Genomic DNA, 27,502 nt, shown 5'->3' with positions numbered 1-27,502 from the left:
GTATTTTTATAATGCACATTTTCCATGAGTTTTTTTTTTTTTAAGATTTTATTTTATTTATTTGACAGGCAGTGCTAAAGAGAGTGAGGGAGAGACAGAAACAGAGAGAGAGAGAGAGAGAGAGAGAGAGAGATCTATCTGCTGGTTCACTCTTCAAATTGCTACAAAAGCTGGGGGGGCTGGCGCCATGGCTCACTTGGTTAATCCTCCGCCTGCGGTGCTGGCATCCCATACGGGTACCATGTTCTAGTTCCGGTGGCTCCTCTTCCAGTCCAGCTCTCTGCTGTGGCCAGGAAGACAGTGGAGGATGGCCCAAGTGCTTGGGCCCTGCACCCCATGGGAGACCAGGAGGAAGCACCTGGCTCCTGGCTTTGGATCGGCATAGCTCTGGCTGTTGCGGCCATTTGGTGGGTGAACCAACAGAAGGAAGACCTTTCTCTCTGTCTCTCTCTCTCACTGCTAACTCTGTAAAAAAAAAAAAAAAAAAAAAAAAGCTGGGGCTGGGGGTGGGGCTGGGGCTGGGGCTGGGGCCAGACTGAAACCAGGAGCCAGGAACTCCATCCAGGTCTCCCAGGTGGGTGGCAGGAACCCGGCTACTCGGGCCATCATACGTTGCCTTCCCAGGCGCATTAGCAAGGAGCTGAATTGGAAGTGGAGCAGCTGGAACTCAAACCGAAGCCGGCACTCGTAAGGGATGCTGGTGTCGCAGGCAGTGGCTGAACCACTGTGCCACAAGGCCAGCCCCTGCATGAGCTTTCTTGGCTCTCTCGTGTCACCGTGTTTTGTGTCTGCCGAGCCAGAGATGCTCATCTTTGATTAATACTTGCTAAGAGTTTGTGCTTCATGAGATCCTTCTCGAATCAGGTGAGAAACAGGAGCACTTGCACGGCTGATGGCCCCTGCTGATGCCTGCTGCTCCTCATGCCGGGAGCATTGTACCCATTTGCACGTTGGCAAACCATTGTCTCCCCTTGACTTCTGCTGGTGAAATCTGCCTGGGGATTTCAGCAGCCTGGTGTATTTCCTCTTGCATATCCGACTGCTTTCAGATCTGTCTCATGCGTGGGATCATGGGACTGCAGCGCTTCCTGAGAGCCCACCCACCCTGTGCTGGAGACCCTGTGAGGTTTCCTTTCTGGTGCCGCCAGGTTTCCTTGCCTTTTGACATAGTCACATCCAGCCTTCTGAAGTGCTCTGTACAAGAAACAGTTATTTGTCACTCATGTCTCTATGATGTCACAATTAAAATTTAAAAAAGAAAGCAAAGGATAAAAAACTAAGTGTGGGGCAGTGTTGTGGCAGAGCGGGTTAAGCCACGGTTTGCGACCCTGGTCTCCCATATCAGTGTCCCTGCTGCTCCATCGCCAATCCAGCTCCCTGCTAGTGCTTCTGGAAGGCATCAGGTAATGGCTCAGGTGCTTGGCCCCCTGCACCCATGTGGGAGACCCGGATGGAGTTCCTGGCTCCTGGCTTCAGCCTGGCTCAGCCCTGGCCATTGCGGCCAGTCTGGGGAGTAAACCAGCAGGTGGAAGATCTCTCTCTCTCTCTCTCTCTCTCTCTCTCTCTCTCGCTGTAACTTTCAAGGAAACAAATAAATCTAATATATATTTATTTATGCATATACATCTTGCCTTGTGTCTTCCCCTGGTTTCGGCTCTTCAGCACGAGACCGGCTGCATCACGTGGCTCTGCCCCGTGTGGGAGGCCAAGGCTGAGGCTGTGAGGTTTGGTGGGATTTCTCTCCGTGTTGTAGGAGGCAGAAACTCAAAGTGAAACCAATGAGAAAACCAATGTGTTCTTAATGGTTTCTACCCAAACCATACATCCCTCTCTTGCAGGAGAGGGAAATCACCCAGAATTTGGCTTGGTTCCGTTAGTATGTTCCAGAGCTGAGCAGTGTTCGTCAGCATTTTTTTTTCTCTCTTGCTGTTTGCAGTTCTGTGACCACCCGTGTCCGACTCGCTGAAGAAATCCATGTGAAATGCAGATTCCTGGGCCTGGCGGAGAGCAAGGGAGTAAGACAGAGAGGAGAGAGGAGGCAGAGACTTGAGTCTTTGAAACGGTCCCCTCGTGGTACTGCCTGTCCATCATGCTGAGGCTGTGGTCTGCCCTGGTGTTCGCTGACCACTGTACGTTACTTAATGGAAGTTGTCGCCAAGTTTTCAGTAAAGCTTCTGACGCTTTCTGAGCGCCGTGTGTCAGGGGTTGTAGCACAGGCTGCTCCTACCAGAAGAGGAAAGTGAGAGGTGCTGGTGACGTGGCCACACCCTATATGGGAGGCCAGCTGCTCCGCTTCCCATCCAGCTCCCTGCAAATGCACCTGGGAAGGCAGAGGAAGGTGGCCCAAGTGCTTGGGCCCTGCCACTCAAGTGGGAGACCACGATGGGGTTCATAGCTCCTGGCTTCACTCTGGTCCAGACCTTACTGTTCAGGCCATCTGGGGAGTGAACCATCAGATGGAAGATCTCTGTTTCTCTCTCTCTCTCTCTCTCTTTCTCTCTCTCTGTGTCACTTTGCATTTTAAATAAATAAATAAATCTTTAAAAGAAGCAGCAGCAGAAACTGAGGCAGGGAGGGGTTAAATAACTTGCCCAGTGTTAAACACCTGTTCAGAATTGTTGTGTTCTCTGTGGTCTCTCACGGTAAAACCTTGGCCTCTATCAATTACACAATAAACTGGATTCTAGCAAAAAGGGGCCGGGGGGGGGTCCTCTTGGATCATAATCGTGCCTTGGTGTTATTAGATGCCTTATAAACTATTCACCCCTGTAGGGGCTGGCGTGTGGTGCAGCAGGCTAAGCCGTTGCTTACAATACCAGCGTCTGAATATTGGAGCATTGATTCGAGTCCCAGCTGCTAACACTTGTGATGCAGCTCGCACTAATATGCCTGGGAAAGCAGCAGGAGATGGTCCACGTATGTGGGCCCCTGCCACCCACTTGGGAGACCCAGATGGAGTCCCAGCCCCGGCCATGATGACCGTCTGGGGAGTAAACCAGCAGATGGAACATCTCTCTGTCTCTCCCCTTCCCTCCTTCCCTCTTTATGTCACTCTGCCTTCCAAATAAATACAATGAATCTTTAGAAAAATTATTCCTGTAGAAAGCCCTTTCTGAACCTGGAGAGACCCCACATTTTGGGGTCAGAGTCCCACAAAGGGAGGCTGGTCAGGAAGTCTAGCAGGGCTGCTAGAAGCTTGCTGGGAGATGCTCCTGCGTAGATGAGTGACCTCACAGGTGAAAGGGTCAGCGGAACCAGCGCCATTGTGCTGTCGCCTTGTCCACCGGGCTGTGTGCTAGGCGTTTGCGTCTGGTTTTTCATTCTTTTTTTAAAGATGTATTTATTTGAAAGGCAGAGTTACAGAGATAGAGGGAGGAAGGGAGGGAGGGAGGAGGAGAGAGAGAGAGAGATCTTCCATCCATTAGTTCACTCCCCAAGTGGCTGAAGCAGCCAAGGCTGGGCCAAGCTAAAGCCAGGAGTCAATAACTCCACCTGGGTTTCAGGGGCCCAAGCCCTTGGGCCATCTTCTGCGGCTCTCCCAGGTCATCAGCAGGGAGCTGGACTGGAGGTGGAGCAGCCAAGACTCAAACTGGCGCCCAGAGTGGATGCTGGCATCCCAGCCTGCGGCTTCACCCGCTACACCACAGCACGGCCCCTGTGGACGTACTGTTTGCTCACACAGGTTTTTAATGGGGAAGAGGAAAACATATGGAGATAGTCTGTTGTAGGCCTGCCACTGACACGCAAGCTTGGGTCACGCCTTCTGCCACCCCTCTGACCCACGTGCGCGGGGAAGGCCTGATCAGGCGTCCGTCCCTGGTGGCGTTGGCCGGTTCCTCCATTCAGATGCTGCTGTCTGTCGTGTGAGGTGCTGGCTCCTGACACTGCTTTCTTCCGCTCCCCCGCTCACTGCCCTCATCACTGAGCCAGAGCAGAGGAGCCTGTGGCCTTTCTCTTGTTCTTCTCTGTCCACACAGGAGAGTGCGCATCGCGTGCACCTGCAGCTCCCTGTGTACCCACAGGCCCACTTTCAAACCCTGCCGTCACAGCGTCCGTCTGCAAGCTTGGAGGAAATAACCTTTGGCGCCGCCCCTTTCTCACCTGTCAGTGGGGTAGGGGATAATGGCCTCTGGTAGGCATTTGTGGGTGAAAGGTGAGGCATGTCATTTACACCTGTGATCCAGGGCAGCTTTTGCGAATGGACAGCCTCCGAGCATGTTGCTGGCTGGAGTTCTGTAATATGAAAGAGCAGCTCATTTGCACCTGGAAATGTAGTTCCTGACATGGACTGTAGAGAACAAATGGCTAAAGAGTTCTTTCCTTCTTTGGAGGCACCCGATTTTCAATCCATTTACCTTTGACTCATCTGAGGAAGCTGATTTGATTAAGGTTATCGATTAAATACGTACTGGGGCCGGCACTGTGGCATAGCAGGGAAAGCCGCTGCCTGCAGTACCAGCATCACGTATGGGCATTGGTTCAAGTCCTGGGTGCTCCTCTTCCAATCTGGCTCCCTGCTAATGCACCTGGGAAAGCAGAGAAGGGTGGCCCAAGAGCTTGGGCCCCTGCACCCACATAGGAAACCTGGAAGAAGCTCCTGGCTCCTGGCTCCAGCCTGGTCCAGCCCTAGCCGTTGCGTACATTTGGAGTGAATCAGCAGATGGAAGACCTCACTCTGTCTGTCTTTCTCTCTCTGTAACTCTGCCTTTCAAATAAATAGAGTAAATCTTTAAAAAAAATGCACCGTGCTTACTTTTTTATATATATCCTGTGTCATCCCAGAAAAGGGGCTATAAGGGGCCAGCATCATGGTACAGGCTAAGCTACTGGCATTCCACGTGGGAGTGCCTGGGTTCCAGTTCCTGCTCCACTTCCAGTCCAGCTGCCTGCTATTTTACCCGGGGCAAATGATGGTCCAAGAGTTTGGGCACCTGCCACCCACAGGGGAGGCTCAGATGGAGTTCCAAGGTTATGGCTTCTGCCCGGCCTAGCCCTGACCATTGCAGCCATTTGGGGAGTAAACCAGTGGATGAACATTCTCTCCCTCTCTCCCTCTCTCCCTCCCTCTCTCTCTCTCTCTCTCTTTGTTGCTCTTTCAAATAAAAAAAAAAAAAAAACAACTTTTTTTTAAGAAGTGATGACGGAACTACACATGGTACCCCAGTGTTGAAAATAAGTGAGTGAGTGAATTGAGGTAAAGGCTGGGGTGAGTTTGGCACACAGATGATGTGGGCTTCAGAGCTGGCTTTGAGCTCCTGACGCGTTCTCCCAGCAGGTGGGAGCAATGATTGGTGATCCAGGTTGCGAGGGGCTTACATGCAGGCCGGTCGTGAAGGAGAAATCCAGCTTGTGTGTTTTTGCTTAGCCCCAAGTCCTTCCTTCTCCGGTCTTTCCAAAGAAAACTAGAATGTAAAGTAGTGTGATTCTCTGCATTTAGTCAAAGTATCTGATTTATTGTGCTCTGCCTGAGTGTGGACGGACACAAAGCCAGAGCTTCATTTAGTACCAGCAGTCTGATAGATGACATCAAGCCCGTTAAACCCTCTCTACTCGTACGGTGATAGAGGGAAGAGGAATACAGACTGTGGCCTGCGATACTTTCATTGAGGAAATTTAAACCTACCCAGCAGTGGCTTGGCAAATGGGATTTCCGTGTTTAGCTTGGGTGGGAAAAGACTCCCTGTTACTCCTCCGAAGGAGATAAGGGGAAGTGCTCAGGAAGAAGCGATTGGGAGAAGAGGAGGAGAGAACTTTCCAGGTGCAAGCGGCAGTATGAGAGTGGGCACAGGCTGCACCCTGAAGCCCCCCCCCCCAGGGCCCAGGCTTTGCCCTCACCCCAGAGGAGCAGGTTTGGGCGTACGGTAAGGAGGTCAGTTTTGGAGGTGTGGGGCCTTCAGTCCCCCAGCGTGGGTCATTGCACATCTGGACAAGACGCACAGCCTTGTGCACCTGTGGATTCAGCCAACAGGGGCATATACAACAGAAAGCTCGTGGCGAAACAGTGAAAAGATAAGTTTATTTTGATGCCAAAATATTTTTGAAATCTGGGCATAACGTTTTGTTCCTTCGGTGCATTTCGGTGAGCTTTTAGGGGTTCTCTGTGCTCGTGGAAGCTCCTTCTCATAGCAGCGTGTCGTGAAGTGGAAGTCATCAGACGTTTTCAGTGTGGGGAAGATCACAGTTGGTAGAGAAATCACTGACGAGGGGGTGGACCCCGCTGTCTGTGGTAGGGCACACGTGTGCATTATTTAAGCTGCGTGGTAGTTCCATGTTGTGCTCATGGCATCTGGCCTTGTAAGGAAATAGAAGCTTTGAGAACTCTGTTAGGTAATTTATCTGAGTTGTCAACCAATAAGAGTTAGAGCAGGAATTATGCATTTTATCTTTAAAATCGTTGCTTGTTTACTTGTTTGTTAATTTAATTTGAGAGACACAGAGTTCCCGTTCCCTGATTCATTCTCACAACAGCCAGGGCCAGCCCAGGCCAAAGCCCAGAGCCAGGCGCTCCATCCAGGTCTCCCACATGGTTGGCAGGGACTTGGGACACCTGCTGTGTCCTCAAGGTGTGCATTAGCAGGAAGCTGGGATGAGGAGCCAGCCAGGACTGGAACGCAGGTGCAGTGATAGGGGATGTCGGCGTCCCAGCCAGCAGTGTAGCCACTAGGCCAAAGCCTGCCCCGGGTTTGTGTATTGTAATAGCATCTTTGCTTTAAGTGGTGTTTCTGATTTAAGGAAGCAGTCGACTTCCCCTTGAACAATCCTCACATCCATTTTCCAGGCAGGGACCGGTCTTGCGTAGTTGCCTGTTGCAATGTGTCTTTTGGATGTTGTTCTCGCACAGGTGCAGAGAGAGTGGTGAAGAAATCTCTATAGCCAGGTTAGGAATCTTCCACTGCCAAAGCGGCCAACTGGATCTGTCTCTTTATCTACAAAGGAGCTGCCCAAACAGAGCACCCAAGGGTGCCACTGGGAATGGCAAGGAGCTGGGTGAAGCAGGAGAGCCCCCCGATGGGGTCCCCGATGGGGGCCCCCGATGAGGGCCCCCGATGAGTGCTAGACTCCAACCTCCCCCCTCCCCAGCAAGCTCTGGGTTCTTGCACCATCTTTCTGCCACAGCCAGTTCAGATTTCAAAACACTGCTGGTCATGCCAGGGCAGATTGCAGTAAAACATCTCCTAGAGGTGACCTTTCTGGACCTATAAGTGGTGTTAATTTGGACACCCAGGAGCACTTTGGGGTTCAAAGCCAGGGAGTTTCAGTGGCTTGGAGTTCCATGACACCTGCCACCGGAGGTGTCTCTGGTCCTGTGGGAACCTCCTCTGAGCCGTCTCTGCTCCCTCTCCTCCCACGCCCGCCCTCCAAGGGAGCTTTCTCCATCAGCCACAGAGAGGCTTTGTGACTGCTTTGTGCATTTACCCCACCCCAAACCAGGACAACCCTGGGACTGTTCCGTGTAAGTCTCTTCTTTTCTCTTTTTGTTTTTCATTTACTTGAGAGACAGAGTTACAGAGAGAGGATTGATCATCCATCCACTGGTTCATTCCCCAAATGGCAGCCACAGCTGTGGTTGGGCCAGGCCAAAGCCGGGAGCCTAAACTCCATCTGGGTCTCCCACATGGATGGCAGGGAAGATGACAAGCACTCGGGCCACCTTCCGCTGCTTTCCCAGGCACATTGGTAGTGAGCTGGAGTAGAAGTGGAGCAGCCGGGACTCGAACTGGTGCTCTGATATGGGACGCCAGCATGGCAGGCGATGACTTAAACCACTGCTCCACCACACAGACCCCAGATAAGTGGAGGCAGACTCCTGGGTGCTCACAATTAGTCTTCGTTGCAGGGTGGAATTAGGGCCACTGCCTGCCCAATTTTTAAGTTACTTCCTGCCTCGACTGGTGTCATTCTGTCCTTGCAAACAGCTATTGTGAGTGCAGTGGCCCCAGCAGAAAGACGTGGCTGGGAACAGGAAAAACCAACCCTGTGTCCTGCGTCCGCGTTTCCGGCGTCCTCTGGAGGGTTGCCTCATTTTATCTTCTCCCTACTTTCTTCTTCGGAGCCTTGGAATAACCCAGCAGACCCTGCCGTGAGTCTCCTGCCCGGCTTATCAGCCTCTCCCTAACCTTTGTCCCAGGAGCGTGGTGGGATCTGGGTATGCTGGGAGGCCAGGCAGGAACACAGAACCTCCTGGCTTGGAGCAGTTTCCCTGTCTCTCGTCCCACAGGGCTCCTCACCCCTCTGTCCACCGTGGTTTAATAAGACCCTCTCTCTGCCGTCTCGCCGTGTGTTTGCGAAAAGGCAGGGTGGCGTTTGCAGCTAAGTGTGTTTGCAATGCCGTCTCAGACAGCCAATTGTTAGCGTCTCCCTTCTCGCCTTGCACTGGGGCAAGTCTCTTACTTCCTGTCCTGAAGTTAGGGCGCAGGGATGGGGGTGGAGTCCAGCTGGCCAGTGAGTTCCACTTGTTTATCTGCTTTAATCTCAGTCCCTTGCAAGGGGGCTTCCAGTGGGGGCCGCGCGGACAGAGGGACCCCTCATTGGTGTGACTTCTGGACTGTGTCATTTCACTGTGTACCGCGCGGTGATAACAAGCGGGGACTTTGGAGTGACACAGGCTCACTCTGTGACCTTGGACAGCGTGACCTCTGTAAACCTCTCTTTCTGTAAGTGGGGGCAGGCTGTGTGCCTCCAAGGGCGATGGCAAAGGGTGAAATGAGATCAGGCAGACAAACCGCTTGGCCCCAAACTGAGTCTTGGTCCGTGTGAATTTTTCCTTGGACCCAACTTCATGATTCAGATGTGTGGCTCTGAAACCTTGAGCCTTCAGAGGATGAAAGAGGCATGAGTGTTTGGTGCAGTGGTTAAGGTACTCACTGGGACAGCCACATCCTAGGGGAGGTGCTGGGCTCCTGCTTGCTGCAAATGCAGGCCCTGGGAGCAGCTGTGTTGGCTCAGGTAGTTGGGTCCCTGTCACTCGCATGGAGACCCGGCTAGAGTTCCTGGCTCCTGGCTGTGGTTGTGGGTGGTGGGTGTTTGGGGAGTGAGCTGGCGGGTGGGAGCTCTCTGTCACCTCTGTATGCTTCATGAATACATAATAATAATAATAGGGTGTTTTCTTAAAGAAGCTGAAGGAGACCAGGTCCAGAAGGACACCCTGAGCTGCTGGGAGGATGGGTGGGCAAGAGAACCCAGAGGCAAATGAAAGCCGAGCTTGAAGCGGCGTGAGACGCCCGGGGAGTTCCTGGCGTGGTCTGAGGCAGGTGAAACCCCCCAGGAGAGGTGCGGGCCAGCCAGGTGTTTGCACCCAGCCTGTCACCTCGCAGGGGCTTTTCCCTCTTGCCCAGCCTCTTTCAGTACTGAACAGGCTGCCGCTGGAGCGCTTGGCAGGGTGCTGGGACTCAGCGCCCCGCCCCGTGACGACAGACCAGAGCTGGTGACACTCAGGCACAGCCACGTGGCTTCGTCCAGCTGCTTCCTGGTCCATGCCAGACCAGTGGATGCTTTCAGATCTCACACAGTGAAAACTACTCCGGTCCCGGCTCCTAGGGGCAGGAGCTCTGGATCCCAGTCCCAGCTCGGCCCAGCCTGGTAGCTGAGGGCCTTCGGCAAGTCACAAGAGCTCTCCAAATCCCAGCTTGCCCATTGATGGGGCACTCTGGCCTGGACACATCAGAAGTCAGCTCTCCAGGCCTTCACGTTCAAGGTGGCACCTCTGTCCCTGACTGCCAGCACCTCTCAGGCCTGACCCCTTTTTGAAAAAGAAAAGAAATGGATCCATTCAGCTGCAGTGCCAGCATCCTCCAAAGCTCAGCCCTGTGCCCGCCCGCTCTCCTGCACGCCATCACTGAGCCTGGCACTGTCGCTGTCACCTGAGGAGTCGTGTGACTTCCATTTCTCTAGCCTGCCCTCTCATCTCAAGAATCCTCGTTTGCAAAGGGGGCAGGGGGGAGGGGAGGGAGGGACTTCCACATCTCTGTTAGCCAACACTGCCTAGTTAAATGCCTTGCACCAAAGGCATGGTGAAGACCCGAGCTGTTCATTAGAAAGTGAAAGTAGTTGGTAATCCTTTGGGACAGATGAAAAAGCAAGCAAGTCACGGAAACTGTGTCCTCCCTGGCAACTTAGAAAAAAAAAAAAAAGCACCATGTTATGAATTGTGGCTTGCAACTTTTTTTTGTCCCTCCTTTTGCCCAGGATTAAAAATGTCACGGAAGCACTTTCACGCCACACTCGGGCTGCACTCCTTAGGCAGGAGAAAGAAGTGGCTGTTCTGCCTTGGGTGAGGGGTAGGCACAGACGGGGGCTGAGCTGTTCCCTCGCGGATCGCCGCGGGTACTGAGTGCTAACGTCTGTCCAGCTACCAGTGTGCAGCTCTGCGCGCTCTCCTTCCAACGAGGGCAGTAGGCTGCTCTTTTCCTGCTCGGCTCAGGCGGCTGGAGAGCTGTAGGAGGCTGAAGGCAGTGTCGGAGGCCAGGTTTTAAGCAGAGAAGTGTGGCCGCGTCTTTTGTTCTGCAGACTCAATGGCCTTTCAGGACGTCCGCTTCGGGGCAGGTGACTTATTTAGGCTTGTCGCAAACGGCCTTGTTTGCCTATAGCTAAATTCGGTTCTCAGGGTAATCCTTGAAAGGGCAGCTCGGAGGACTGTGGCCAGTCCTCCACCCAGCCCGCAGCCTAGCCTCTCTCGTGGAGGACATGGTGCCATCCCTCACATCCCTCGAGTGTTCCCTCGGGGCCGTGGAAGAACTCTGTGCACAGCAGGTGAGCCAGAGCCCGCAGTTCCGCGAGCCGAGGACTTCGCCCTCTGTGAATCACCGTGGTGAAAACCTCCGAGTGCGAGTGCGGGAGACAGTGATAAGGAAACGGCCCTGCATTGCTTTATGGTTCCAGCACTGGGTTTCCTGGGCTGGCCCACGTCCTTTGATTGAGTTGCGAGAAGCGAGCGGGACCCTAGAACCGGTGGCAGCACACACACTTGTGTCCCCAGCCCCTGGGTGTGGTTAGCACATGCTGCTGTGGAATCCTCACTGGGGAACCTGGTGCCGTCAGCATTCACAAGACAGTGGTGTGGTGCCCGCCCCACCCCCATCCCCGCCTTGGAGCAGGAGGTGGTAAAATAGAAATTACATAACATTTATCCACTTTTTGTCTTAAATTGTTTATTTTAGTGGCAGGTGGAGAGAGAGCCCCTGTCTCCTGATTCATCCCCTAAATGACCTCAATGGCTGGGGCTGGACACCCTTTTGAAGCCAGGAGCCAGGAATTCAGTCTCCTGGGGTGGCAAGAACCCAGTGACTTGAGCCATCACCCCTGCGTTACCAGGAAGCTGGAACCAGGAGCTGGAGCCGGGGACCTGCCGCGCTCGCTCTGGTGGGGAATGCAGGTGTCTTGTGGCATCTTAACCACAAGGTGAAATACCTGCTCCACTTCAGCCGTGTTCAGGCGCAGAGTTCAGTGGTATTGAGCACTTCTGCAATGGTACACAGCCATCACCACCGTCCATCCCCAGTGCTTTTTGCCTCCCTGAACGGTTACTGTCCATTAAGCAGAGACTCCCCCATAGCTCCCCAGGGCCTTCCCCAGAAATCACATGGCCCTTCCTCTGTGAATTTAACTCACTGAAATGCCTCTTGTAAGTGGAATCGTGCAGTGTGTGACCTTTTGCGCCGGCTTATTTCACTCAGCAGTGTGTCCTCGGGGTTCAGCTGCGTGGAACGTGTCAGAATGTCTTCCTCTCAGGGCTGAGTTCTGTTGCTGTGTAGACACCGCGTGTTGTGTCTCTGATATTGGACAAGGCAGTTGCTTCTACCTTTTGGGAACTGTGAATAATATACACATACGAGCTCCAGCCTCTGTTTTCAGTTCTTTGGGGTAGGTACCTAGAAGTAGCATTGCTGGATCATATGGAAATTCTATTTTTAACTTTTAGAGGAACTGCTATACTGTTTTCCACGGTGGCTGCACCATTTTATATCCATACCAGCAGTGCCTATGGGTTCCAGTTTCTCCACATCTTTGCCAACACTTACATTCGGATTTTTTACTACTTGGTTTCCTAACAGGAGTGAAGTGGTATCTCACTTGGTTTTTCTTGCAGTCTCCTTAGTCTTATTATTATAGACTTAAAATAATTTTAATGCTAGTACCTCTTCTTCCTATAGTTATTTTTTTTTTATTTTTATTTATTTATTTAAGAGGCAGAGAGGGAGGGACTGAGAGAAAGATCTTCCACTTGCTAGTTCACTCCCTAAGTGGCCACAATGGCTGGAGCTGAGCCCATCTGAAGCCAGGAGCCAGGAGCTTCTTCTGTTCCCATGCAGGTGCAAGGGCCCAAGCACTTGGGCCATCTTCGGCTGCTTTCCCGGGCCATAGCAGAGAGCTGGATTGGAAGAGGAGCAGCTGGGACATGAACCAGCACCCATATGGGATGCCGGTGCCATAGGTAGAGGCTTAGCCTACTATGCCACTGCACCAGGCCTATTCCTATAGTTCTGTAGCAAAATGTTATTTGCTATTCTCACCCATTTGTTTCTTCAGATACACTTGGAAATTATTTTGTTATATTTCTCCCTAGAAAATTTTATCCAGTTGGGGTGCTGATTGGAGCTGTATTAAGCATATAAATTAGAATGTGCATTTTAAGAATGCAGTGTCATCTATCTAAATCTTCCTTTGTCTCTCTTCTCATGTACGTGTCTAGGGTTGTTTGTTTTATTTGATTGGCTGCACACAAACCTTTCCACGTTTCTCACTTTCTGAATGAGGTTTTATAAATTGTATTTTTGTGGTGGTTATTGCTTTCCCGTAGGAAAGTGTGTGTGGTGACTGCCTGCTTCAACAAGCAAGGCAAACCATATTGACAAGAACAGGATCTGCAATCAGTAGACATGGGCTTGAATCCAGCTCTGCTACATATCATATATGCCTGACCCTAAAAAAAATCTTAGGGGCTGGCGCTGTGGCATAGCTGGCAAAGCTGCTGCCTGCTGCACCAGCATCCTATATGGCACCAGCATCCTACATGGGGGCTGGTTCAAGTCCCGGCTGCTCCACTTCAATCCAGCTCCCTACTAATGTACCTGGGAAAGCAGCAGAGGATGGCCCAAGTGTTTGGGCCCCTGCACCCACGTGGGAGACCCAGAGGAGGCTCCTTGGCTCCTGCCTTCGGCCTGGCCCACCCCTGGCCATTGCAGCCATCTAGGGAGTGAACCAGCAGATGGAAGATCTCTCTCTCTCTCTCTCTCTCTCTCTCTGTAACTCTGCCTTTCAAATAAATAAATAAATCTTTAAAAAAAATTTGGGGGCAGTGTTTGGCATTTAGGAATTTAATAAATGATGGATGTCAAAATTAAATTACTCTTTAATATAATTTCCTATTATTTCTTTGGTTACACAAGGATATAATCTCTAATTAGTGATTATGTTAATTAATCCTTTCCAAAATTTGAATCTCTTAATTCTGTTGTATCCCTTACTGCATTGGCCTACATTGTTATGTCAACACGTGCTTTCCCAGGGGGTTTTATTCTGATTTTAAAAGGACCCCCTCTAGCTTTTCACTATTAAGTACAATGTTGGCTGCTGTTTGAAATGGATCCTCTTTCTATGCTGGAGAAGTGTATTTCAGTTCTTACTTTTTAAAGTTGCTAAATTGGAAATCCGTTCTCTTGGGAGATGCAGACGATCTGAGCAGTGTTTCCAGAGTCCAGTGGGTGCTACGTAGGGAGAAAGCAGGCGTTGGAGATCAGTGCTGACTCGGGTAGAGCGGTTGTGCTCCTGTCTCTGTGCGAAGTCCTTGTGGACCTGGCTACAGAGAGGCAGTTGACTGAATGTGCTTGGTGGGTTTGCTGGGCATGCATCGTCCACGTGCTGGCCTAACCACCAGCTTCGTTGTATTGGAAATCTGTACCTTGCTTTTATATATGGTTGGGGTCCTATGTATAGTGAAAACTGGAGCATTTAAGTTTTGGATAGAAACCGTGTTTCAACTGTATACTCTTAAACTAGATGTTCTGATTCGACCTGATTGAGATTTTAATACCAGATCATTAAGATCATGAAAGTTGGATGTGTACCTTGTAGAAAATTTGGAAAATGTGGACAAGTGTAAAAAGAAGCTATTACAAATCACAGAACTTTGTGTGCTGCCTTTGTGTCTTGTTATCCCGTCATGGGAATGCATTCCCAGTTATGTATCCAAGCCCTGTTGGGAGGCATTGAACTTGTCTCCTGTTTCCATGATGGTAGCTGGTCCAATGGCAATCATCCTGGTGTGGGCCCTGCTGTCCATCTGTATGTCCTGGCGTGGCTGTCTTTTTAAGATAGGTTCTAGAATTCTTTTGTTAGAAGTGGAATGGTTGACTGGAAGACTTGTACATTTTTAAGGATGTAATCCTTAAATTTCCCAGTTTCTGTTCTGGATAATTGAAAACTGTCAATTTCTACAACATGGTTTAAGGATATCGACTTCAACTTTGCTAAAACTAGATGTTGAAAGTTTAAAATGTTTTTTTGCCAATTTGATGGAAGGAAAAAGAAATCTCATTCATATTTAATTTTTGCTGTTGACTTGAGCATTACAAATGCGTGCAAGTGTTTTTATGTCATCTTTTGTGTGTGGCTTATTCCTATCCTTCACCCATTTTGACTGTTGAGGTATTCTTTTGCATATTGATTTATGGGCATCAGAAGAGTATAATAATTAAGAACTCAGAGAACCCAGTTCCCATCTCTGTTCTGCTTCCTAGCTGGGGCCTGGGCATGTTACCTCATAGCCACTCAGTCTCTCCATTTCTTTCTTTTAAAGGTGGAACTAACTGTATCTCCCTTGTAGGATTATGATATATAGGAGTATGTGAAAGTGCTTACCATGTCTTACACCCAATAAGGGCTCAGTCAACTGTAGCTTTTATTATATGATGCTCTTAACTAACTGCCTGTAAATATGTCTTCCTAGTTTGCAATTTCCATTCCAATTTAGCCTATATTTTTATGTACTTAAATTTGAAATTGCTATGCAAATCAAAATACTGACTTACCCAAACTTTACCCAAAATACTGAAATACCCAGGCCTGGCTTGTTGGTGACCATTTGGGGAGTGAACCAGCAGATGGAAGATCTCTCTCAGTCTCTGTCTTTCCCTCTGTTACTCTGCCTTTCAAATAAATAAATAAATCTTAAAAAGGAAAAACAAAAAACTTCTGTACCCCTAAATATTAAAATATTTACCTACTTGTCTTCTGGTTCTTTTATCATTTTATGTTTTATATTCTTTAAGCCATTTGGAATACATTTTAGTCTTTAGTGTGAAGTTGATACTCTGTGAATTTTCTCTCTCAAATTGTTCCTGTTGTATTGACTAATCTGACCTTTCCCCCTATTGATCTGAAGTGCCACCTTTAACTTAGGACAAACACTTGCAGGCTTTCTGTTTGATTCCACCGGCATCTATGACAGCAGCATCATACCACCGAGTATAGCCTTGCACAGCCTGGGCATCATAGCTTTAGTACGTGCGTAGTATCTGGAAGTGCTCTCCCAGCCACAGCTAGTTTTCTTTTTGAACTTCAAGTCTATAAGTCCGTGTGTAACTACAGACTCAGAGTATAGCCTAATGAGATTTCCATATCTTCTGCAGGAGAAACCTGGGCTACAGACGGAGGACTTGGTTCTAAGCCTGGCTTGAGAGAAGGGGAGAGAAAGATCTTCCGTCTGTTGGTTCACACCACAACAGCCAGCCCTGGGCCAGGGCAAAGCCAGGAGCCAGGAGCCAGGAACTCCATCTCCGTCTCCCACATAGGTGGCAGGGGCCCAAGCACTTGAGCCATCTTCTGCAGCTTTCCCAGGCACCTTAGCAGTGGGTGGGTTTGGAAGCAGAACTGCCAGGGTAGATGCTAACATTGCAAGCAGAGGCTTAAGCCACTGTGTCACAATTCAGGCCTCGAGCATCTAATTTTAAGATAAATAGTAGGAGCGACAGTCCACCGTGATTTGAATAGTTTATGATGCCTTCTCGTGACAGTGCTGTGGGAGGTTATTGCCTCTGTCTCACAGGTGGAGGAAATGACGCTTCCTGGACTTGGACACTTGTCCTAGTGACCTCGTGAGTGACAGAGCCAGGCCACGTTCTCTTCCCCCAGCAGCCTGCTGCTTCCGAGTAGATTTGCAGCCTCCGTTCCACCTTATTAGAGCCAGTTCTGCAGAAGAAAGTCTCTTCTTTGAGTGGAAGCCTCAAACTTGATCTAACGTTTGAGGTTTCGTATTGGAAACAGGAAGAAGAAACATGTGCAGAAATTGTGGGGAAATGGGAGGAATTTGCTGTGGAGAGATGTGGGGAGCAGCTCGGACTAGACTGTTACTGGAATTAAGACTTATTCTATGCATCTGCTCTCCCACAATATGGCGCTGGGAGAGAAGTAAACAGCTTCCGCACAGCTGCCTCCAGTTCAACCAATTAACTGTAGGACTTGCTCCTGATTGGAGGAGAGCAGCGTACTCGGCGTGTGGGCAGCCGAGTTGGGATTGGCGGAGGAGGACTATAAAGGAGGAGAGAGACGGCATGCACCAGGAACATCTAAGGGAAACATCTAGCTGAGGGAACACCTGTGCAGCCCCCGAGAAGAGCCGGCCGGCGGTGTGCCGCTCCCCTGCGGAAGTGGGGAATGCGGCCAGGGGGAACTGCCCTTCCACGGAGGTGGAAGGGATAGTAGCCAACCCGGGAAGAACCAGCAGCAAACCCGGGGAGGGCCGAGCAGACGAAAGAACAGCGCAGGGTCCTGTGTTGCTCCTCCACGAAGAGGGGGAGCGACAGAGAGAGGTGCATGTTCTAAACTTTGTATTAGCACTGTTGTCTATCACATTCTCCACATAATGACGCTGTAGATCCTTGACATTATTATTTACTGATTTCTTTATTTTTAAAATTTTTCTTTATTTTTTAAAAAAGGTTTATTTGTTTGTTTGTTTGAAAGTCAGAGTTACACAGGGAGAGGAGAAGCAGAGAGAGAGAGAGGTATCTTCCATCCTATGGTTCACTCCCCAACTGGCTGCAACTGCCGGAGCTGCACTGATCTGAAGCCAGGAGCCAGGAGCTTCTTCCAGGTCTCCCATGTGGGTGCAGGAGCCCGAGCACTTGGGCCATCTTCTACTGCTTTCCCAGGCCACAGCAGAGAGCTGGATCAGAAGTGGAGTAGCCGAGGCCGGCGCCGCGGCTCACTAGGCTAATCCTCCACCTAACGGCGCCGGCACACCGGGTTCTAGTCCCGGTCGGGGCACCGGATTCTGTCCTGGTTGCCCCTCTTCCAGGCCAGCTCTCTGCTGTGGCCAGGGAGTGCAGTGGAGGATGGCCCAGGTGCTTGGGCCCTGCATCCCATGGGAGATCAGGAAAAGCACCTGGCTCCTGGCTCCTGCCATCGGATCAGCGCGGTGCGCCGGCTGCAGCGCGCCGGCCGCGGCGGCCATTGGAGGGTGAACCAACGGCAAAGGAAGACCTTTCTCTCTGTCTCTCTCTCTCACTGTCCACTCTGCCTGTCAAAAAAAAAAAAAAAAAAAAAAAGAAGTGGAGTAGCCGGGTCTCAAACCGGCACCCATATAGGATGCCAGCGTTTCAGGCCAGGGCATTAACCCACTGTGCCACAGTGCCGGCCCCAATTTACTGATTTATTTCCATCTTTATTTGCAAGGGAGAGAGAGAAATTGAGAGAGATCTTCCATCCACTGAGTCACTCTCCAAATACCTGTAACAGCCGGAGCTGGATGAAGCCCAAGCCTGAAACCTCCTGCTGGTTTCCTTCATGGGATGACAGGGACCCAAGTCCTTGAGTCACCAGGCCACAGTCACCTGGCCGTAGTCCAGGAAGTGCATTAGCAGGAAGCTGTATTGAAAGTAGAGTAGCCGGGACTCAGGCAGTGAGATGTGCATTGAGGGTGTCCCAAGCAGGGACTTAACTGCTGTACTGATACCCACCCCGATCCTTGACATTGAGAGATATTTATAAAATTAAAAAGTCAGTTTATGTATTGGATTTAATGAATTTTTCCTTATAATGAAGCTAATGCATGTTAAATATAAAATAATTAGGAAATAGAGAAAAATCAGAATGGGAAATGTTATCATTTATAATCTCAAAATAAGCACTGTTTACTATTTGATGTCAGGGCCAGCACCATGGCTCGGCAGGCAGCATCCCATGTGGGTGCCGGTTTGAGTCCTGGATGCTCCACTTCTGATCCAGCTCCCTACTAATGTGCCTGGGAAAGCCGTGGAAGATGGCCAAGTGCTTGGGACTCTGTCATCCACATGTGAGACTCAGATGAAGCTCCTGGCTCCTGGCTTCAGCCTGGCCCAGACCCTGCCATTGCAGCTACCAGCAGATGGAAGATCTCTCTCTCTTTCTCTTTCTCTCTCTCCTTCTATCTCTCCCTATAACTTAGCCTTTCAAATAAATAAATAAATCTTTTTTAAAAAATTTGATGACTACCCCTTCTTTTTTTTTAAATATATGTGAACGTATATTGTGGCATTATGTATTTGTATCCAGCATTTTTAAGAAAATTTATTTGAAAGGCAAAGTGACAAGGAGAGGGAAAGAAACAGAGAGAATCTATCTACTGCAACAGCCAGTTCTGGGCCAGTGCAAAGTCAGGAGCTGTGTCATCCTGTCAGTGGCAGGAGCCCAAGCACTCGGGCCGTCATCCATTGCTTTCCCAGGAGCGTTAGCAGGAAGCTGGGTCAGAAGTGAAGCAACCCGGAGCTGAATCAGCCCTCTGATAAGGGATGCTGACACCACAAGCAAAGGCTCAGCTCACCCAAATGCCAGCCCTAATTTTTTTTTCTACTTAAAATCACACCATGAACATTTTTATTTTTTTATTTTTATTTTTGACAGGCAGAGTGGATAGTGAGAGAGAGAGACAGAGAGAAAGGTCTTCCTTTTGCCGTTGGTTCACCACCCCCCCCGCCAATGGCCGCCGCAGCCGGCGCGCTGTTCCGATGGCAGGAGCCAGGTGCTTCTCCTGGTCTCCCATGGGGTGCAGGGCCCAAGCACTTGGGCCATCCTCCACTGCCTTCCCGGGCCACAGCAGAGAGCTGGCCTGGAAGAGGGGCAACCAGGACAGAATCCGGCGCCCCGACCGGGACTAGTGAGCCGCGGCGCCGGCCACACCATGAACTTTTAAAGTGAATTGAAGTATTCTTGGGACTGGCATTGTGCTACAGTGGGTTAAGCCTTTACCTGCGCCACCGGCTGTATTTTAAAAGGTCCCACTGACGAGGCAACTTGTGATGTAGCTGTTAAAGTTTTCATGCCATCTGCTGTTGAGAATCTATGCGGCCGGCACCATGGCTCACTTGGCTAATCCTCCCCCTGTGGTGCTGCCACCCCGGGTTCTAGTCCCGGTTGGGGCACCATGTTCTAGTCCCAGTTGCTCCTCTTCCAGCTCCCTGCACCCGCATGGGAGACCGGGAGGAAGCCCCCGGCTTTGGATCTGCGCAGCACCGGCTGTAGCAGCCATTAGGGGAGTGAACCAACAGAAGGAAGACCTTTCTCTCTGTCTCTCTCTCACTGTCTATAACTCTACCTGTCAAATAGAAAAAGAAAAAGAAAACCTATGCACAAAAGAATGTCCAGTTTCCTTGGCAACGCAAAGGCCTTATTTCCAGTTCATGTCACTCTACGTACTTTGTCACGTTGGATCCCCAAGTTTCACTTATGATAAAGCACCAATTACTAAGGCCATCGCCTTCTGGAAACCAGAGGCAGGCGGCGACATCATTGCAGCTCCCTGTTTTCTGGGGTGATGGGGCACACGGCCCTGGGTAGGACTGGCTTCCCTTGGGAGAGATGGGCAGACTCTCTCAGCCAAACATCGTTATTTTCAACTTTTGCAGTGGGACAGGGTTTTTCGTGGGTCTCTAGTTATGTAACTTATTGCAGCGTCTTTGGCACTTGTAGTCTGATCCTTTGAACCTGGGCACAGGGGACCCCTTCTGTGAGCAGGGTGACCAGTGAGTGGCCAGGCAGTGTAGACAGAGCCATCGCAGTGGTATAGCGCTGTGTGCGGTGCCCCTTTCTGCGCACCATTTGGGGGCCTCCTTCGCTGAAGTGGTGCACAATGCACTCTGGTTATGAGCACTACTCCACCGAACACACAGAGACATGAACGTCCACTTATTTATTTGCATCCTGGTTCATGAAGACCTCTGCTGAAGTATAAGCGGAAATTAAAAAAAAAGTTTTTTTTTTTTAATGTGTTTGAAAGGCAAATTGAGAGAGAGAGAGAGAGTTAGTTAGTTAGTTAGTTAGTTCTTAATCTACTGGTTCACTCCCAAATGGCTGCAATGGCCAGGACTGTGCCCGGCCAGAGCCAGGAGCTTCCTCTGGGTCTCCCACGTGGGTGCAGGGGCCCAAGCACCTGGGCCATCTTCCACTGCCTTCCCAGGCACCTTAGCAGGGAGCTGGGTCAGAAGTGAAGCAGCTGAGTCTCGAATCGGTGCCCACATGGGATGCCTGTGTTTTTGCAAGTGGCGGTTTTACCGGCTACACCACAATGCCTGTCCCTGCAAGTCTTTTAGGGGAAGAAAGGATCTTCATCCAATGAGAGCAGTGCTTTGCTTTTCCTCTTTTTTTTTTTTTTAAGATTTATTTATTTATTTGACAGAGGTACAGAGAGGCAGAGGCTGAGAGAAGAGAGAGAGAGAGAGAGAGAGAGAGAGGTTGGTCTTCCATATGCTAGTTCACTCCCCCAGGTGATGGCAATGGCCGGAGCTGGGCCGATCTGAAGCCAGGGTCCTGGAGCTTCTTCTGGGTCTTCCATGTGGGTGCAGGGGCCCAAGCACTTGGGCCACCTTCCACTGCTTTCCTAGGCTATGGCAGAGAGCTGGATGGAAAGTGGAGCATCCTGGACAGGAATCAGTGCCCATATGGGATGCTGGCACTGCAGGTGGTGGTTTTACCCACTATGCCACAGCACAGGCCCCAGAGCAGTACTTTGCTAACTTCTTTTTGTTTTGTCTGAAGGCAGAGGAGGGATGACTGCCTTTTCCTGTCCCCTGAGGTTCGATAATTTAAATATGCTAATGAGCAGTGAATTTGGGTGATGGAGGGAAGGTTGGCTTAAAAGAGCTATTTGATCTGCCTGGTAATCTGAATACTCGTTGTCTTTGAAGCAGCACTCATAGTTTGGAAGCATGCTAACAACTCACCAGTCTAAAACCCAGCTGAGACAGGAACTGACTTCTTACATCTGGGAGGTGAAAGGGGAGACTGTCCTCATGCCCCTTTCCATGTATTTCTAACCATCCTGGTTGTCCAGTTTCCTAACTCCTGCAGGTTACAAGTGACCTATCAGAGAGGGAAGAGGGGCCTCTCCTGGGCAGGCATGCTGAATTCAGTAGGAAGTGACAAGGGACAGCCAGATGGTGACGGAGGAGACATCACCAAAAGCAGATCAAAAATCTCCAGTTGGAATTTACTCTGGAGTCCTAGTGAATGTTAGCAAATAGCTGTCACACACCCCAAACACTATCTTTTAAAAATTAGGTAATTAATTAATTAACTAATTTGAAAGGCAAAGAGATCTTCCAGCTACTGTTTCACTCCTCAAATGCCTACAACAGGCAGGGCTGGGCCAGGCCAAAGCAGGAACCCAAAACCCAATCTGGTCTCTGACGTGGGGGGCAGAGGCCCAGGTACTTGAGCCATCCCTTGCTGCCTCCCAGGGTCTGCAGTAGCAGGAAGCCGGACTTGGGAGTGAACCCAGGCACTCTGATATGGGATGTGGGTGTCCCGAGCCGTGACTTAACCACCACACCGAACACCCGCTCCAAAGGTGAACAGCGTCTTGAGGATGTGACCCTGATGTGACCATCTTGTGGCCCAGTAGAAATGTTACTTAGAGGCCGGCGCCGCGGCTCACTAGGCTAATCCTCCGCCTAGCGGAGCCGGCACACCGGGTTCTAGTCCCGGTCGGGGCGCCGGATTCTGTCCCGGTTGCCCCTCTTCCAAGCCAGCCCTCTGCTGTGGCCAGGGAGTGCAGTGGAGGATGGCCCAGGTGCTTGGGCCCTGCACCCCATGGGAGACCAGGAAAAGCACCTGGCTCCTGGCTCCTGCCATCGGATCAGCGCGGTGCGCCGGCCGCAGCGCGCCGGCCGCGGCGGCCATTGGAGGGTGAACCAACGGCAAAGGAAGACCTTTCTCTCTGTCTCTCTCTCTCTCACTGTCCACTCTGCCTGTCAAAAATAAAAAAAAAAAAAAAAAAGAAATGTTACTTAGAAAATGTCATCGTTGTGTGACAATCTCGTATGATAATGGAAGTTTATGATCGCGTCATTTTGTTTACATATTAACTTTCTGATTTTCAGAAGAGGGAAAATGCAAGGTATTGCGTAATACATCGTATTTAAAAATTTTAACTTTAAATGGTTCACATTTAAAGGGAAACTCCCTTAACCACCAGAAGTAATGCATTCCTTAAGTCAGCTCGGTAGCCAGGGTGATAATGTATTCAGGATAACAGAAGTTGTAATGAGGTGTTCTCGGTAGCCCATGAACCCTTGACTGAGAGAGAGTCTAAGTTGGCTGCATTACTTGGGAGGTTTTGAAGTTCCAGACATCATGCCACCTGCACCCAGCCTCCTGCTGCACCTGCCACTGCAGGGCAAACTCCTGCTGCAGCCCCCAACTCCTTCCAGCTCACTCCTGCCCCTCCCAGAGAGTCCCCGTCTGCCCACTCTGCAGAGTGTTTGCTCAGAGCATGTCAGTTCCCTGTGCTGGCGCCAGAAGAGAGGAACCAACAGCCAGGACAGGTGCCGCTGAGGCCGTGGATGGCTCATTCTAAGCCAGGCCGCAGCCACAGCACGTCTCCCTGCCTTTTGTGCCCTGGAAGAAACTTGGTCTGTCTTCAGCGATAGCACTTCCTTTAAAAGACTGGTTCTGCCAGTTCCTGGGCTCCGATGACGACAGCCGACAGCGGGGCATCCATGAATGTATTCTCTGTTGTTGCTTCCATCCTCTCCTGCAGCCTCCCTCACTCCCTTCCTGTATTAGTCAGTCAGAGCTGCTGTGACAAACACCCCAGGCTGGGCGGCTTCAACAAAGGGTTTATTTTCTCACCGTTCTGGGGACCGGAAGTCTCAGACCAAAGTGTTGGTGGAGTTAGTTTCCCCCAAGGCCTGTCACCGTGTTTTCTGTTGTTGCAACGGAGCATCACCGATGAGGTACTTCAGTGCAAAAGAGAGACTTATAGCTCACCATCCCGGAAGTCTGAGCGTGGTGCAGACATCTGTGTAGCATCTGGTGAGGGCCTCCTGGCTGGCACGAGGCAGACAGCGCAGGGCGAGATGCAGCAAGGGTGCTAGCCCAGAGTGCGGTCACATTCCCCGCCCCCCAGCCACCATCTATCCTACTTCTCCCCCAGGGCCCGGCCCCCAGCACCATCGACAGATGGCTTTAGGATTTGGTGTCGGCTGGAGGTTTTGGAGGGACAGAACCCCGGACCGCAGCAGCTTTTCTCCTTGGGTTGCAGCTGTCCACGCTCCCCCGTGTCTCCTCGTCCTTCTTCTGTGTGTGTTTGTGTCCTGATAGCTCCTTCTGATAAGGGCCCCCGGCTGATTGGACAAGTCCATGACTTTGTTTTACTGTAATCATGCTTTTCAAGCCCTTTCTCCACATACTTGCATAGCCGCATTCTGATGCACTGGCAGTGGGGTGGGGGTGGGCCTTCAACATAAGGACTGGGGGGGGGGCTACAGTTTGGCTCCTCCATGCCTCCTGTGGAGTTAGCATCATCTGTTTACACCTGCCTTGTCTCATCCTCCTTTTTTTTTTTTTTTTCATTTTATCTGAAAGAGAAGGAGAGAGTCTTCCATCTACTGGTCAGCTCCTCAGATGTCCACAGTAGACAGTGCTCGGCCAAGAGCTTGGAATTCAGCCCAGGTGGTCTCTGTGAGTGGCAGGGAACCAATTACTTGAGCCTTCCCCCATGCCTCCCCGGGTGCCCTTTAGCAGGAAGTTGGAACTGGGCGCGGAGCTGGGACTTGAAGCTGGGCACTCAGATATGGGATGCTGGCCTCCCAAGCAGCATCTTAACCCTTGCACCCAGCACCCACCCCTTCGCCTGTTCAGTGCGCTCTGCTCATCCCCTTCCTCATTTCTGGGGGCAGGACGCGTGCCTTATCCCTGCCTCATGTGTGTTCCTCTTCTTCAGCCCAGGATTAGGATTTCTGCCATGTCTCGGGAGGGTCACTGGGCTCTCCCCGCAAGGGCTCCTGAGGCCCCTGTCCCTGTGTCTCTGGCTCCCTGCCCCTCCTCTCCCAGCCTTGGAGCCTGCCCCAGGTCCCCTCGGCCACTCCTGGCTCTCATCACGTCAGCCTGCTTCGGGCATTGTTCTCCTCTCCATTCGCACCTGCCCAGGCCCACGCCAGCACCGGGCATGCCTTCTGGGTTGGATTCCCTTTGTGCCTGCTTTGCTCATTTCGGTCTCCAGCTCTCAGTCACCCCCACTGCGAGCTTCCCTCCTGTGCTATTCCTCGGCTTTGGAAGGAGGCTGAAGCAGAGCAGAAGTTGCCTCCCAAGGTTCCCGCTTGCGCTCCCCTCGGGCCTCCCCCGGGCCTCCCCCCTTGCCGGCCTGCCCTGGTGCTTTACGTAGTCAAGGCCATCAGATACCAACGCCCACAACTTGCCTTTTTCCCACTGAAGTTTTGCAGGATGTTGCTTCTGCCCTGGTTCCCTTCCCTCCCTCAGGACCCGACTGATCCCCCTTCTCCCCCAAAAGCCATCTCACTGCTCTGCCATGGGCACACACACGCCTGCCTTCCAGAGCTGTTTTCTACTTTGTATACCTGCGCTCGCTGCCTCTCTGGATCCACATTCCTTTCCTTTGACATAAATTGTCTGGGTGGCTTCCCCATTCTAAAACCCCTTCCCTGGGTGCTGATACTTGGAGAGAGACTCTCCAGGGCTCTGTGTAGCAGCAGTTCTGCTGTGTGGGGCCAGAGAGCTCTTGGCTGTGGGGCCCTTGCACATCGGAGAGCGTTAGGCGGCATCCCGGCCTCGGTGCACTGGATACCAGTAGCACCTTTGATCTAATTTACGACAGCCAGAAATGTCTCCAGCGGGTCCTGAACATCCCCTGGGGCTCAGAATGGCCTGAGAACCCCTGGTGTAGATTCTGCTAAAGGCCACTTCCAATGTCACTTCGTGAAATACGGGCAAATCCACCAAATACCCAGCTACAGCTTCAGAATTTCTTCTGCAAGTATTGTTGATTACTATTCAATATGTATACATTTGCTATATTTATCTTCTTTTTTATCCTGCACGAATTCCATAATCCTATTTATTCTGTGAGAATTAGTCCCTAATACTTAGAGGTTTGTACTTAATGTTTGTGTGAATGAGGGATCACCATAAAACAAATTGACAATTCTTAAAAATGTGTATTTCCTTACCTTTCCACTCCAAGCTTTCGCTAAATAACTGCAGATTAAAATGGTCCTGCTACAAAATCCAGTCTAGAGCATTTGACCGAGACTCGTTAAGATAATTAAGTAGGCCTTTCTAAAATCTCTAGGCTGTTTCTCGATGGACTCACAGCAGCAGTAAGAAAATGCAGGCTCTGGGATCAGAGTGCTGCTTTGCATCGCAGGTTCCGTGACTCGCAGGCTGTGTGATGTTGGCAGTCGAGTGAGCTCTCCGCCTCAGCTCCACTGGCTGCAGAATGGGGTCAGTCACAGCCCCTGGCCTGAGATGAGGCCCGCGGACCCCGCGCCTGCCCTTGTGTGGCACCTGCCTTCTCAGCTGAGCACTTGAGCACTTCCCATCCTCTCCCGCCAGCCCTCTTTAACCGCTTGCTCCCTGGCCACCTTCCCACGCCTGCACCAGCTGGCTTTCCCCGCTCTTGTCTTCGTGCCTCTCCGCGTTACCACCACTGCCTGCCTTCCGGCTTGGGAGCCTCCACTGCTTGGCCCTTCTGCTTCTTCAGAGGAACTAGAGAGCCAGCGCCTGTCCCTCCCTCCTCTTTACCCACTGAAGGGCAGGCATTGCCCTAGGCTCAGCCTCCGGCCTCTCATTGTCCATTGTCCTGCCCCAAGACGTTTCTCCAGGTTTTCCTGAGTCCAGCCTCCTCTGCCACATCCCTGCCTGCTGGGGACAGGAGCCCCCACCCAGCCACTCACCCAAGCCCCAGATCGGGGATCACCCTTCATCAAGCCTCCATCTTCCCGCTCCACAACAAAGCTCCGTGGATCCTCCTGCCTCTGTTCCTGGCTGCCTGTCCACTCACACACACAGCAGGTGCCACACCCTCAGGTCCACGCTACAGAGGAAATGTTCCCCTTTCTCCTCTATTCAGTTGCTCAAGCTCTGTCTCCAGTCAACGTATTCCTCTCCACCTGTCCGGCCAGTGACTTCCCAGGTCTTCATTCTCACTGAGATGAACCTCTCTGTTAATTCCTACCTAGCCTTGCGGGCCATCCTGGCTGCCCTCCTCCGTGAGCCCTGCGGTGGCCTCACCATTGGATCAACTCCAAGCCAGCTGCGAGGGGCACAGAGCGCCTGGTGGCCTGGCCCCCCGCTATTGCTCCAGCCCCATCTCTTGCTGCCTCCCCTCCTCCCTCCTCTGCAGCAGCTGCAGAGGGAGGTATTTGCAGTTCAGGAAACTGACCTTGTGCTGGTAGCTCCCTGCCCCCTCGGTCTGCAGCCTTCCCTCTCCTCTCCGCCCGCCCCCGGGGACACCGACGCATCTGTGTCACCTCATCCAGGCAGCCTTCTCGGACCTCCACATCTTTGTCTTTGGGATCCTCTTGCACCACAGAGCCCTTTTTCTTCTATCTCGAGGCTCAATGTCACCTACTGTCACCCTTCCATCCAAAATGGGTTCTCACCTCTGCCTCATTTAAAAAAAAATTATTTTCACCTATTTGAAGGACAGAGTGAGTGAGAGCGAGATCTTCCATCCACTGGTTCACTCCCTGGATGGCTACAACAGGCAGGGCTGGGCCAGGCCAACTCCAAGAGCCTAGAACTCAATCTGGGTCTCCCATGTGGGTGGCAGTGGCAGGGGCTCAAGGACTTGGGCCGCCTTCGCTGCTTTCCCCAGGCCACGAGCAAGGAGCTGCCTCTGATGTCAAGCAGTCGGGACATGAACTGGTGCCCATACGTGATGCCGCTGCCTTAGGAGGTGGCCTTACCTGCTATGCTACAACGCTGACCCCCAGTAGATTTTCTGAAAGTGAATTTATTGTTATGAAACCTTGCCACAGTCAATTTCAGAACATTTTTATCACTCACTCCCAAAAAAGAAACCCCTTATCAGGTTAGCAGTTGACTCCCCCCCCCCCCCCCCCCCGCCCCGCAATCCTCAGCCCTAGGCAGCCATTAATCTACTTTGTGTCACTCTAGATTTGCCTCCTCTGGATATTGGACGTAGATGGAATCATACATTATTGGCCCTTCTGGGCCTGGCGCATTTCATGAGTATGTTTTCAGGGTTCTCCATCTGTCAGTAACATATCAG

At 51.3% G+C, this 27,502-nt stretch overlaps 1 protein-coding gene and 1 pseudogene across 2 annotated transcripts in view; one reads left to right on the top strand and one right to left on the bottom strand.

The window, feature by feature from the left end:
- Positions 1-27,502, top strand: part of RREB1 (ras responsive element binding protein 1) — a 179,414-nt gene that overhangs the window by 15,097 nt on the left and 136,815 nt on the right. The gene's annotated exons all lie outside the window — the stretch shown is intronic.
- Positions 1-27,502, bottom strand: part of LOC149126840 (uncharacterized) — an 85,170-nt pseudogene that overhangs the window by 55,014 nt on the left and 2,654 nt on the right.

This window comes from Oryctolagus cuniculus, chromosome 5 (genome assembly GCF_051225735.1).
Source record: "Oryctolagus cuniculus isolate XC-2025 breed Fujian yellow rabbit chromosome 5, ASM5122573v1, whole genome shotgun sequence".
NCBI lineage: Eukaryota > Metazoa > Chordata > Mammalia > Lagomorpha > Leporidae > Oryctolagus > Oryctolagus cuniculus.
The sequence above is the reverse complement of the archived record's forward strand: the minus strand, read 5'-3'. Positions and strand labels throughout refer to the sequence as shown.